Source organism: Dermacentor variabilis, chromosome 11, assembly GCF_050947875.1.
Source record: "Dermacentor variabilis isolate Ectoservices chromosome 11, ASM5094787v1, whole genome shotgun sequence".
Lineage (NCBI taxonomy): Eukaryota > Metazoa > Arthropoda > Arachnida > Ixodida > Ixodidae > Dermacentor > Dermacentor variabilis.
Window position 1 is genome coordinate 85,957,679 of NC_134578.1, and position 12,635 is coordinate 85,970,313.

The following is a 12,635-nucleotide window of genomic DNA, read 5'->3' on the forward strand; positions in this document are numbered from 1 at the left end:
GGACAAATATACACCCCAAAGGGTGCAACTGTTTTTAGAGTGTAGGCGATTGGAGGATTGGTGGTAGAAAAGTAGGAATACGACAAAAAACGGAGACGTACAAAATCACAGTTAACAATAGAGGATTAGAATATATGGTTGTGGAAGTTCATAGTATTCTTTTTTACTTTTTTATTGTTTAATCTAGGTAGGACATTAGGCAGTATAATATCAATTCCACTGCCCCGTTCCAAAGAAGATGCTCGTAACATCCATCCATCCATAGAGCCGAATTAAAATTATTTTGAAATGTTTGCAGCGTCCTCGTTGTGGTACTTTCAACTCCTTTAAATGAAAAATGCCAAATCGACATCGACAGCGAGCGCGCGTGCTTTTTGTTTTTGGTGTCCGATTTGGTGTGCCGGTTGCTTCTGCTGTCTGCAAGAACAATGCACCTACCTCGTTTGGAAAATAACAAGCGTGAATATCGGTAGAGGCGGTAGTACGAAACGCAACGCCATCTCGTCTGAGAGCAAGGTCAGTTAGTATCAAGCTAGCGCTATAGAACAGCGTGATAAAAGATGTCGCTGCTCGTTTCGGGATACCACATAGAGATCGCTCACCATGAGTGAAGTTGAAAGAAGTTGCCCGCGACGCGCTGAAGAAAATGAGAAATTCCCAGAGAAAGGTAGTCATAGTTATCAGACGCCTTTGCCGCAACATGGTCTTGGCTTGTAGCGCGAAGTGAACACGGACACGGAAAGGAGCAGACAGGACGAGCGCTACAAGCGAAGACCATGTTACCGTACCAACTCGCCCAACTGTCTATCCTTTTGCCTTTACGACAAATGTAACTGAAAAACGTTATGCAAGTTGATGTTACGCCTATGTTAGGGAAGAAGGGGAAAAGGAAGGTGGAGTTAAGTCCTTAATTGCACCCCTTCCGAGCAAAAAAAGAATCGGTTGCCGAAAGTGTTTAGCAAAAACGTTGAATTTCAGTGGAGCCAAATTTTAGGTTAACTAAGTGCCGATTTTACCGCCCTCTATTTGTCGAGGTTTAACTGTATTGTCGTTCAATACAGTTATTCATGACGCCTTTTGTATAATTCAGCAAACTTGCTCGTCTGAAGTATGGTAGTTCTTTTATTAAATCAGATATTGTCATTCTTAAAGGGGAGGAGGTGCAAAATAAGATCATGACTGTTGCGATGATAAATTATTACAAGACAGGGATGCTCACCCTGTCTTAGTTTTCTTCTTGGAGCTGATGCTTGTGCTTGCACAAGAAGCAAAAATCTTCGCTATCTTCTGCCCACGAAAAGGCGTGCTGTTTGAGACTGCTGAGTGGATAAAAGCTCAAAGAAAATGTCGAACAGGTCTGCGTGTTACGGAGTTGTTTGAAAGAATAAGTCAACAGATTTTTTTGTGTTCTGATCATGTCCTTAATGTACCTTGTGATCTGCCCAGTCTTCCATAGCGGTCGTGATCCTTAATCTTGATAAACAAACACAAGCTCCATATTTTAGATTGTTTGAAGCTCGGGCTTGAACACTTGCATGGTGTGCAGCATCTTGGCTCAGCAGATGCTCTCTGTGCCATCTTTTCCAATATTGCTCAAGGAACTGTGCCATCACACTATCTTCTTGTTGCTGTGGATTTTGGGACTGAAATGTCAATCTCGTCTTTGCGATAGCGAAAGGCTTGCGAGTCATTCACCAGTGGAGAAACGGGCTGGTGTATTTCTGTTTTCTCTGTGACGAGGACATTTACGTGCGAGACCTGCATTTTATTGCTGCCTTTACCTTATACAATGCCATCCCCAATTTCTGAGGTGTCAGCTTTACCTGGCTGAGAATATTCTAGATGCTGGAACTGCAGTTCTTGACATCCTCTCCCAAAAGCTGTATGGTTATTCTCAGCTCACTGGAAAGTACCTCTGCCTTCTTTCTTGATATGCAGTCTACGCACTCTTGCTTGAAGAAGTGGAATTAAACTTAAGCAAGTCAGCATTTGTGTGTCACATAGCAACACTTTATCTATAAGACATAACTAAGTGCGCGTATCATCCAGGTGGCAATGAAGAAAGAAGTTGCGGGATGCATTCATACCTGAAATTACGCTCTCATATGGTAAGTTTTTGTTTGTTTGTTACAATCTTAATAAGAACACTTGTAAAGCTGCCTGCTTCCTGGCCAGTATCCTATAGTGTGTATGAACCTTTCTTTGGCAACAAGAAATTCCCTGCACGTCTCTCATTGTGTTGTGCTGTGGCACGTTGCTGCAAGATCAAGGTTAACCCTTTGTGCATTATGACTGAAGAAGGTTTTATGCTGTATAAATGTACTGCTTTATATGCAAGGTCTATTATGAAGATTGAGGGGCACGTTTGTCACTGAAATTTGCAGCGAGTCTCTTGTAATGTGAAAGCTATCACTTACAAAGATATCAACGTAAGGTTTGAACTGCCCACATTTTTTTTTTAAATATCAGCTGTCAAACAGCTTGATTAAACCGAAAATATACAAGAGGAGTGACCATGTCAGTCAAAAGATTAGGTCCCTTTTCTAAGCATTTGTTCACTGACACTAGTCAGGTCCATGTGCTGACTCTTCAAAGACCATTCATATTTTTGTAGTTGTTGACTCACTGCGTACGCCAGTGCGATGTGTAATGACTGTAATGAATCCGAGACATGTCACACCACTTCTTTCCGGTCTCCATTCAGCAAGGCATGTACACATGAGTTTTAATAATAGAGCCATATTCCGCAGCTAAACCCCTATGGAGCTATATTTTCTTTGCCACAGAAATGTCAGTCACTTTAACGCTCCTCTTTGATTGTTGTCTAGCTACTCATAATCTTCTTTCCATAAGAAGGCTATTTCACAGTGACCACCGGCAAATACAACTTTGCTTTAAAACACTTCAAGGACCGATCAAAGCATTTAGTTTTTCAAAACTGTCCCCGTCTCTCAACATTCCCATGCCCTCATATTCCCAGAACTTTTGCAGAATCTTGTTCGTCGACTCAGCAGAGGCGCTTACACATAGTACCCTAGCCTGTGTGACTACGTTCACTACTAATCTGAGAAATAGTAGTGCCTCTGGTCATTAATCTGTGGGATCCAATGATATCAGTCAGCAGAGCAGAGAGTCAGCAGATTGGGGCGTTTGTCATCTGGCCTATTTTCGGAGCTAACATTATGATCTTTGAATGCTTGTCACACTGGACTAAGTCGTACAACTTCCTCAGGCCTTGGTAAACCCTGGGGCAAATAATGGTAGTGCTCGTAAGCAACCCACGTGCTTTTGAACTCTGAGATGCTGGTAAACGATGCAACTGGTGAGAATGCCTCTGCCAGCACATAGCACAGTTCAGTCGCCTGGAGGCCTTAATCACTGCCACGGTGCTCGATAGGTTATGTAGGTAATAAAATATTTTGTCCTTTGTGAGACCTTTCTTGTGAACTGATTCATTAAGCTGCTCCCAGATTCCAGGCTATTGACAAATTTCACCACCAAAATGTCACTGGAATTTTAGGAGCTTTATAATCTGTTGATGCTAGGCTCCTCATCTGGCTGAGCATTGAGCGATACTACTATTTTCACTATTTCTGATGTAGGCTGATTCTGTTACAGTAACGCCTCTCTAGCTTTTACCTCTGAAAATTCCTCAGGAGGGACCTTCATATTTCATGACGGGCTTTACGTTTGCAGTGAACTCCTCATCAGTGATGAGTTCCTCTAAAATATCATTTTGCTTTCCTAGGTCCACACTGTTCACTTCCAGTTGTTGTGTCACTGATGTTATAGCCTCAGTGTAGGCACTTTCCAATATGCCCTTAGTTTTGTTGATGAGACACAACGTGTTCATTCACTGTCATCATGTGTTTCTTTCTTTTGAGCCAGTTCATACTGAGTGTGACCTACAGTTCTGACTTAGCTCACCTTCACAATTAAATGGCTGAATTGGTTTTCACTGCCATTGGTGCTATGTGGAATGCTAATATGGCTGAACTAACACTGGCCTCGAGAGGTGAGCTGCTAGAGCCATTTGCTCGTTGAAATGCTCCCCCAAATTAGGCTATTTATCAGCGGTTTTAAGTGGCGGTAATTGGAAGTGAACATAATTTAGGATTTCAGCTCTTTTCAGCACATGGGAAGGGCAGGGACCAGTATCTGGTCCCTTTACATGCAAGTATACGAGATAGTGCTTTATGAACTGATGAAGCAAATAGGTCTCAGTTTTAAGTAAAACCCTGGAGGTTTGACATTGTGTTACAGAAGCAGTCCTGGAATAACTCCGTCAAGAACAGTTGGTGGTGGTGGTGGTGGTGGTGGTGATGTTGAAGCAGGCGGGGTTAGCCTGGCATACATAGCCGGCTAACCCCGGCTATGTATGTCAAGAACAGTTCTCTGCCATCCTTGTCCAAACTGGCACTTTAGCAGAAAATTTTACCATGCCTATACTAAAGAAAGTATTAGAACATGAGGCTCGCTTCATTCATGCTGCCTAGTTAGTAAAACTTAAACCAAAGGTTAATGCGTGCTATCAGCGTCATCCTGGAAGTCAACAAAGTGGCCATAGCCATAGATACAGCACTGCAGTCGGTCCTCCATTGTTGTTTTCACTCTGGTTGCATTTATCTCCGGCGGAGGTCACAATGTACTGCCTCCATGTGGACTTGTTAGTCCTGCAGTTCTGTAATCCTCGTACCTCGTAACCCTCGTGTGGTGCAGAGTTTACTCAAGGGGGCTGTCGAATCAAAAAGAAGGCTGCCATAATGTTCAATCGCGCATTCTGCAGCACAACTGTTGATGGTGTCATTTATAAATACATAAAATATGCATACTCAACCACAGTCACTTGCTTATTAGTTAGGAGCTTCCTTGCAACCTTGCATGATCGGAACAGCAGATTTCATGGTTGTAATTACACTAGCTTTCAAATAATTCAAACAGCAGTGATGAGATAAGAGCCAAGAATTTGGTAGGGCATGATATTTGTTACATGCGCGTGTTTCATCATGTATTGTTGTTCTCTTGAAGTGCGCCAAACACAGAAATGTCTGTTTCTTGTGAAAATGATATGTGTTAAATTATTAAATAATTTGTAAAATAACATTGTAATAACAATGTAAAAACATTGAGTAAGGGGAACATAGAACAAAGTAAGCACATAAAAAGTGGCAATGTCATGACGATATAAAGTTCAAAAGAAACACGAGCCATTTGCACAGCCTGAAAGTAACAAACCTATTGGTGACATACAACCGTGTGTCAGAACAACAAGAAGCAACTCGATTAGTTTATTGTAAGAAATGCATTACAGTGTAAAGAAAGAGTAGGAAAAATAAAACTGAACAGTGTTTATGATAGCACTTTTTAACAAGGGTGAAATAAATTGAGTGAGTACCATAGTACCTGAAATTTTTCACGGTAAGTTGACGCAACTATGTTATCGGGAAGGCAATTCCAGAGACAAGTGGCATGTGGAATTGCAATGGTGTTGAATGCTTCAGTTTTACTGTAGATGCGCATTAAGCTAAGTCGATCGTGTAGTCTGTGTGATGTGTAGAATGACGTTTCAAGGCGCAGGGAGCATTTATTAGTCTGGTGGCCCTAGTTACGAAAGCATGACAAAATAGCTAAGTTGCGATGATTGCTTGGTAGCTGAAGTGAGAGGTTATGTTAGAGTGGTAGCCATAATTACGGGAATGAAACATGCGGCTCTATTTCAGATCGATTGCAGCATGTTAAGTAACTATGTGGGGACACCAGGCCAGAGCGGAACTTAAGCTGAGGTGAACGAATATTTAAAATGTCAGTTTGTGGATATGTGTACATGAATTTCGAAGGTTGAGGCGCAGGTAACCTAGCGATTGAGGAGCACTGGCACAGGTGGAGGTATGTGAGAAGTTCAGGAGTGGTTTGTTTATCAATTTGCACCTAGATATATTAATGATGAGGCCAGACAGTAGAACATTTTTCATACAGTAGGAATGATTCGAATTGGAGCATTTGCGGCTGAAGGACATCGCCTTATATTTTGGTGAATTTGATAAGTTCCACATCAATTAGTAATTTGGTTAAGATCATATTGAAAGATCAGGTGGTCATCAGAGCTGTTAATAGGACGATAGATAATGCACTAGTCAGTGAATATGCACATGCGTGAAGAGAAGTCATTGGTTAGGTTGTTAATGTATATTAGAAAGAGCAAGGAACCAAGAAAGCTTCCTTGTGGTACACCGGAAGAAACATCTGAAAGGGGCGAGGAGAAGCTGTTTCTTGAAGTAAACTGCTGTCTGTTTCGAAGAAAATTTCGAAACCAGGATTTTGTGTATTAAGTTTCAATGATGATAATTTCTAAAACAGGCGACAATGGGCTATGTGGTCAAAAGCTTTAGAAAAATCCAGAAAGGCAGTCAATTTGAAGGTTTGTGTCCATGCTAAAATGTAAATCTATCTTAAATGCAAGCAGTTGCATTTTGCGCAGCAAACCTATCTGGAAACCATGTTGGTTAGGAACAAAAGAAGTTAGCTTCTGGATAATGGTAGACATGAGATGCAATAATATGTTCCACCATTTTGCAGCATATATGCGTCATCGATATCCGTCGGTTGTTTTCAGCCAAGTTGTTGTTAAAGTCGTTAAAGATGGGTATGACCTTGGCAGTTTTCCAATCTTGGGGTATCTAACTTGTCAATAAAGATTGATGAAAAATATGGAATAAAACCTGCTAGATACCGAGGCTGTATTGTTTACTAATTTACAGGATATATTGTCAATACTTTCTGAATACAAAACTTTCCCATGATTAATAAGCGCTGAACAGTACCATCAGTAAAGAGCTTTATACTGCGATGTTTGCAAAGGGTTGACCATTATTTTAAAAGTTAGGTCCTTTTTATCCTGATGCCTTATTTATACACATAAAGCAGAGTTTGTTATATTGATTGCCTATTTCAGTTAAAAAACATGTATAGTCTTGTGCCGAATTTTCCTTGAATAATCTAAACGAAAGGTTGATTAGGTTCGACACTGGGCCGGAAGTGCTTTGCAGAATCAGCTTTTTGCCTTCACTAAAATCTGAGGCATAAGTTCAAATGGCTGTTCGATCACTGCACAAGCTATTTTACGTTTTTTCGTCAAGACAGCATAAACTGTTCCCTGCTTAAAGTGTACTTATTGCACTCCAACTTGCAGCCTTAAAGGACTGCTTCATCATTTCCATCCAAAGTTGTAGTGAACGGATGGGTTTCGCAAGCAATAAGTGACTCGTCATAAGAACAGTCTGTGCTATTGGGGACGGAGTGTGCCGTATCATTGAATGAATGTTGTTGCAGGCCACTGTGGAACATTTATTGTCTTGGCTATTGGTCTTAACAAGAACATATCTTTCGGGAAACTGCCGATCAAGTATTCAGGAAGTATATGCTATTGTTGGGGGCCGTACCGCATATGCACCTGCGTCCACCGTTTATGAGTGCATGTTAACAGCACAAGGGGGAAGCTCAAGGCTGTTGTGAACACTGGAGATGGACATGCGGCACTGCTTTAACGCTACGCCCCAGTCGCACACTATTCCTGGATTGGCGCACCCTTTCGAGGCCTCGGTGACAGCATGCTGCCTATTTCTCTCTTGAACTGCTGGCAGAATGTTTAGCTCACCATCGATGGTAGTGCTGTTGACTTTTGCACCTTGACCTTGAGACCCCTTCTCAACCACAGTAATTGATGTGGCCTTTGTTGTCACTGTGAGACACAGTCTCCTCTCGTACTAGACATGCTATCACTCTTGCGCCCAGAACAGTCCGCAGATCCTGGGAACACAATAATTCCTGATCCATTGGAGGCACATGTCCATATTTCAAAGTAGTCATTGGCCAGAGGTGCAGCCATTCACTCCGCACTCGGTAACATGTTGCTGAAGGAAGCCAACACAGCTGATGTCATATTTATTGAAGACCTGCCCATTCGGCTGAAGTCCTCCTCTCAGATGTGCAAGAGACTACAGGTTATGGCACAGATGCAGCTGTCCCCTGAAAAGCTCGCATCTCCACCCACTGCACATGGTGGTCCCGTAATTTATATGAATGTCACAGCTTCTGATCAGCAATTGCCTTTAATTCCTGATTTGAACATGGATATCGCAGTAGCACGCGATGTTTCGTCGAGCTTGGGTAAATAGAGTGCATCGATGAGCGTTGATCCGTCACGGGTAATGGTGGAAAGAGGCATCGGAAGGCTGAGCAAAGGGTTTCACTGTTTGCACGATGCGCCAGCAAAGCTGATTACTGTTTGGTGTCCAGGATTTCCTACCATGCTTTCACAACTGCAAAGGAATAATTGTCTGTGAGATGATAGACGATCCTGAAACAGCCAATGCCTCTCGCCAGTCATCTTGGACGACCAGGCTAGTCATGAAGTCTCACTGGAAACTTGCATTGGGGCTGAGTGTGAAGATGAAAAGCATAAAGCAGTGCGAGGGATGGGGAAAAGAAAAACTATGGGGAAGAAGTTTTAAACAAAAATGCAGGCATTCGTAGAGATGGCCTGTTGCCTGTTTCGTTACAACCACATATATATGGCACGGAGCTGTGTTAAGAGGCACAAGCAATTCACTTCTATAGCGCCCGTTCCAGAGAACGTAGAAAGTAGTAGCATATTCATAAAACATACTTGACTGCCGGTGTAATAATATGGTGCTTGCATTTGACTGGTGCAACTCGTTAGAGAAAGACGAAGCTTGCTGCTAGTTTCTCAGGCACCGAATTGCTGAGAAGGAATTCCAAAATTACTGTTCGGTATAAAATGCTGTCCATGCCACAACTAAGTAATGAAGGAAATATTCATGAGCAAAATATCACACAAAATTTTACATGCAGAACTTGCAGGCATTCTTTTTCCACAAAATTTGCAGGGAGATGCAGGGCACCACCGCATTGTGAAAGCAGTAGGCCCCTTCAACCCTGCATAGCATGCAGTATTCATTCTGCAATGTTTCACGAGTCACTTAGCTTCAAGAAGGAAACTGCAGTTTAAGCATGAAAGCAGAAAGAAGCCGTCGCATCCTTTAGAGAGGATGTCTTGCAACACTCTGAGCGTACACGAAACAACTGAGCCTTCACGGCAGCCATGCGAGCTGGTGTGAGTGGCATTCCCATAGCAATGGCATGAACAATGGCATGAACAAAATGTTTAGTAAGAACCCCTATCACTTGCCTGCGTTGTCTTTTTGTGGCAAGTGGTTAGCGCCGCTAGTGAACTGAACCACGAACAGTGTGCTGTGGATATGACCCCTTGGCCTGCTTTAGATTGGCCTCTGAATAGAGGACGGAGCAACACATCTCAATTTTTCCTCACAGCCAGAACTTTACTGAATGCATTTGATATATTTTGCTCTCAGGGTCGTTCAGGTGTTAGACAGTAGAGTGGGTAAAATTCACAAGCAGAATATAAATACATCATAGATTGCCAACAGTTTCGTAAATGTTATACAACTAAGCAATAGTGGCACAATAAAATAAAATAAAAAAGCTAGCCTGTGCGAACGTGTGACTAGTTTAAGTACAGGTGCTGTTATAGCATGGTCTAGAATGTGGTGGCATCTTGAATGGAGACAATGCAGACGCGCAGGTGGGTCCATCATTTTGTAGTTTTGTTCAAAGTAAATGTTAGTAAAACTGTAAGGAGACAGAAAAGCGATGTACAAATCACAATTAACCTCTTTACTGCCGGAAAAAATGTAGGGAAGAAAACAAACGTTTTCAACATTTCATTTGAAATGGTTTCAGAAGTGCAGTTCAAATGAAACAAATTAGTGTCGAGAAACGTAAACATTATTTGGGAGCATGGGAAAAATAAAGGAAATAATTGTACACTTGCAGGCACAAGAAAACACTGCTCTTCATGCACAGAACTCTGTACTCTGCTTTAAAATTGATGTTCCTGCTTGGAATTGCATTTTCAGTTTGACGAAATTCTGGGAAGTGGTCAAAACGATTTTCTTGTGTCACCGTCAGGCAGGTCTCGTCTCTGGAGCTGCTGGTCTGCTTTCGTACTTTTATTCACTGGTACAATTTTGATTTGGGTTATATACGGGTAATGTTTTGGCTGCATCGTCCTTGAAAGACAGGAGAGACCTCACCTCTTTTTGTTGTAGGTGGAAAGCTGCTGCTTCGCGACGATATTCAACCCATGCATTGCAGACAGCATTGTCGACAAAATCTGTGAGCATCCTAACGGCCCATTTCCTAGAGTTGACCTTCACATTAGCATATAAAATATACCTGCCGATGAGTTCCACTCTCCTCATCAATAGGCTATAATAAAATACACTTACCAGGTGCGGTACATATTTTTTTTTCATCCTTTGACCAGTACTTGCGTAGGGTCTATTCTGACAGCACTCGAAAAGGAATTTACGCCTTTGTTATCTTTCCTCCGTTTGACCAGACACACATTTATGTTCTCAACATGAGGGAGGTCGATTCTCCATGGCTTACTTTGCTGTTCATTGGGAAGGTTTACAGCAGCGCTTTCAGTGTGGTTTAGATTGACTCTTCCAGGCATGAACTTTTTCTGTTGCAGTGGGCAATCAAAAATCTCTAATGCGGTAAAATATTGATTCGTGAAAATATGTGACCTTTGCGCAGGTACCTTCACAAACTGTATTAACACTGCTCCTCCTAGGCTGTTGGCGTTCATGTCATTAGCAAGGATTGTAGCTTTCCTCATGGCATATCACAAATTAAGCACTAACCCCTCTATGGATGTTAAAGCAAAATCTGTGGGGTAAAGTGCTGCGAAACTAAAAAAAAAAAAAGACGCATCAAATCTGCACATTCACAACTTATGTTCACAAACGGGGCAACGAGTGCTCCATGTTCACAACTTCTGTCCACAAACATGGGTGCGCTGAGAAGACATCTGATGAATGCGAGTGCTTGCTCTCAGTGCTTTGGAAATTTAAGTGGTTCACAAAAGACAGTGCCATAAATTTTACCTGCTATATTTCATATACAAGAAATGTTGTTTGTCAAATTTTGAAAAGCTTACGCGTTAATTGCCTCGTGCGGTGCGAGTTGGTTGATACCAGTTTGTTCTATATCAGCCGCTGAGGATTACTTGTGCTGCTCTCTTTTGGAGCCTCGGTAAAGCACTCCGTGCTGCGAAAGGGGCGAGTTTGAATGACACTGAATGGTTTCTAGATCTATTGATACCTAAACATGACTCGTACCAGTACGGACTCCTAACATAGCGGTGCGGCATAAGGGAGCACATGTCTCTGAGAAAAGGAGGGAAGTGTGGAACCTTGAGGAACACTGGATATTATATTGAGAAAGCCTTGTAAAAGGGAAAGGTTTGCAACACAAAGATTATGAATGCCAATACAAACAAGAATTCACAGTAGCGGAGCTCCAAGCAGCATTAAGTCTATAGAAGGCTGGTGCTTGGCCCAGAGGCCTTGGCTGTCCTCCCAGACAACACTCTTAGTATACCCCTGGAACTCTTTAACAACATGTAGACCTGAGGGTAGTTTTCTGAGTGTTGGAATACAGTAGTAATTGTTCCCATTCTGAAATAAGGCTATAATTGAACCTGCTATCAAGTCGCCAGCCGGTAGCTCTACAAGCTTTGTCTGCAAACTCCTGCATGGATGTTTAATTCTGTTGCTATAGGAGATTACCATAGCTCGTCAAGTATTTACTTGCAGAAAATATGGAAAATGAGTCTAGCCCTTCTCAAGATGCTTGGCTTGATAATAGAGTCGTGGAGTTGGCTCTGGCTCATCCATGCATTGCATTTCTAGGAAACAGACGATGTGCAGCATCCAGCAAAGATTGGTTCTTTGCGTGGAGGTTCGTTGTTGCACCGGATGTTCTCAGCTTCAAGATGACAGCCCCCGCGAGAAGCATTGATTATGGACCATGTGGTGTTGATACAAAGAGAAAAGATAGAATTGCTGGCTGTAACTTTGTTCTCAAGTGGAAACGGCTTCAAACTGGCCTCAACCGACTCTGTACAAGCATGGTGTTTCTCTTTCGGCTCTGATGATGGTAAAGACGAAAGTGTGGACGACATGAAATGCACATATATGATGAGAACTAGATGCCACAATTCGTTGTGCACCGCTTCAGTTACCTTTTACTGGTCTCCTCGAATGAACCCCCAACTAGATGATGGATCTGGTGCGGTGGAATCTTACTTCACTTCTTTGACAAACATTTCATTTACTTCATTGTTTGCGAGACTAACCACTTTGCGGTGCAGTTTCTCTTTGTACACCCTTGCAAGGCTAAGAGGAGCGAGGGAGTTTGGCAGCTACAAGAAAATGCTGGTTTTTCTTGCGCTTGCCATATTGCAAGGCGTCCTGCAGATACTGAGACACTGGACAACCAGCACCTAAATCCGAAATTTGGAAAGCTGTGGCCTGTTTTGATTAGACTTGTGGACATATTTCAGGCACTCTATATGTATGCGAGAATGAGGCGTGTCAGTCAATGAAAGCATTTGTTTCGAAGGAAGACTATCTTGCTGGCAGCACATGCCTCTGAACCGCATTAGATATAGCATAAAATTTTTCATCCAGTGGCTACCTGTGTAATATTTTGTACACAGGAAAATATTCTACTGCAAAATGGAGAAC

At 42.3% G+C, this 12,635-nt stretch overlaps 1 long non-coding RNA gene across 1 annotated transcript in view; it reads left to right on the top strand.

Annotated features, from left to right (window-relative positions):
- Positions 1 to 368: 368 nt before the first annotated feature.
- The window catches only part of LOC142563799 (uncharacterized), a 37,843-nt gene continuing 25,576 nt past the window's right edge, over positions 369 to 12,635 (top strand). The window contains exons 1-2 of the long non-coding RNA XR_012824417.1: positions 369 to 516; positions 2,050 to 2,108. This is a non-coding gene — a long non-coding RNA (uncharacterized LOC142563799). The remainder of the gene's footprint in view (positions 517 to 2,049; positions 2,109 to 12,635) is intronic.